The following is a 2175-nucleotide window of genomic DNA, read 5'->3' on the forward strand; positions in this document are numbered from 1 at the left end:
GTAATGACAAATTTCGAGGACGAAATTTTTGTAAGGAGGGAAGGATGTAATACCCCGAATCTTAATGTGCTGGTTATAAACGTGTGAAATATGTAATTTATATTTCATATATAGTTAAACAAGTAAGATGATTGTGTAAAAGGTGAAATATCTTGACAAACCTTGGCTAATATAGGAGACCGTTAATATTAATAATTAAATATATTATTTTATTTACCTTACTCCGTTTTTAATGAAACTTAGGTTAAAACGTAGATAAAAATATGCTCGTTCTAATGACATATTCGTCGTTTTATAAAACATCATATTTTAAAAGTTATACGAGAAAAACGAGTTAAACAGCTGAATTAATATCTATAAGCAAGCAAGCTAGCAGGTCAAGCAGGCAGGTCGGCACGTCACTTATCCCACATCGTCTCAGAAATCATTTGAGGTGCCTGCTTGCTTCCTTTAAATAAGAGTCTTAGTAGTTGTTTAGATACACCAAGATTTTAACGGGAACGCTCTAGTATTGAGAATCCCGAGTGTACGATACCCCGTTGGGTGTTGTTAATAGTCGTTTTTGGAGTGCGAGTAGGAGCAGGAGTAGGGAAACTCTACATCAACGTGCCGTAGATAGTTTTGAGGTATACTCTCGTTTAAGTTTATGTTTAGTTATTTATTATTTATTTTTAGTATTAGTTTTATTATTAGTAATAATATATTAGTAGTAGTAGTGTTAGTATTATTTTTAGGTACTAGGGTTATTGTCAGGGGCAGGTATTAGGTAGCCTAGCCTTAGTTAGGCATGGACTGATCAACCATGCTTAAACAAGTTAGGTTAACCAATATCCAACCATGATAATGACTAGTTAGGTGTACCATTACCTAACCTAGGATTATGTAATTGTGTCAGGACCTTGAGACATAACCCAGTATTACTAGCGGCTGTTAAACAATTGCTAATCAGGTGAGTCATCATACTTATCTTTTAAACTGTGATAGTATACTCGTCCATAACTGGTAATAATGAGAATGCTGCAGTATGCATGTGTCAGTAGGGGTATATGGGATCCTATTATGCTTAATGAGGTGTGTCACTCTGGGAAAGGTAATAAGGTGTTGTACCCACAGGCACTTCGTGCTTATAAGGTCCAGCGACACACACTCATACCTATGTGACGGCCGTAGGGGGACACAGCTGGAGGACCAGTATGTCTCTTGTACGGTGGTTTGTGACAAGTCAAATGTGACCTGTAAGGTTCAATGAGGCCCAACCTGACTATAATTGGTCACATGCCCATATTGTGTATGCATATAATGTAACCTGTGGTCTGTCTTTATAAAAATTGTATAGTATGAGCTCACCAGTATATATCTGACGTCGTTTTGAGTATACTTATCTCAGGTGAGTCGTGAGGAAAGCTATAGGAACTACTTGATAGTTGTGGAGTTTTAGAAGATCAAGGAGTTCTTAGTTGCCAAAAGTTGGTAAATAAATAAAGTGTTGTACTCAGACTATTATAAGTTTTAATGAAAGTTTAGTTTGTTTCCGCTGTAAGTGTATCAATTGTGCACAATCACCCGGGTTACGGGGTGGGTGTTACAGTTGGTATCAAAGCCCGAGGTTTTAGCGAATTAGGTATTGCAGGAATGCCTAAGCTTTAACCAGTAGTTCTCTAAAGATTAAATAGCACACTCAGACTAGGCCAAATAACGTGTTCTCAGGAAAAGTACTTGCATAGTCAGTTGAGTGACGCTAGAAGAAGTAAACTATGTTATGCCTTTCTATGTGCTATATATATATATACACGTATATATATATATCTCTATATGATGTATATAGTTGTTATATTATAATGATGTATCATACATACTAGTAACTCTTTATACTCATATTCCTATCGGAAGGAGACAATGTCTGAACATAGAGATGAACAAGGGTCTAGAAATAATCAGAATAACAGAAGGAGAGAGGAAGGTTCTTATAGGACTCGAACTCCCTCTCATAGTGTCAGGTCCCGGTCTAGTACAAGCATGCATCTAAATACTGAGGATATCCACAATATAGCTGTGGAAGTGGCTAAGGTAATGAAGAATGCACAAACCGGTAATGTTAACCAATCTGGAGAACGACATGAAGAAAGCTCAGCAACCTCCACGCCAGTACAAAGGGAAGGAATGGGCGAAAGGAAA

The sequence above is a fragment of the Helianthus annuus genome, chromosome 3 (assembly GCF_002127325.2).
Source record: "Helianthus annuus cultivar XRQ/B chromosome 3, HanXRQr2.0-SUNRISE, whole genome shotgun sequence".
Lineage (NCBI taxonomy): Eukaryota > Viridiplantae > Streptophyta > Magnoliopsida > Asterales > Asteraceae > Helianthus > Helianthus annuus.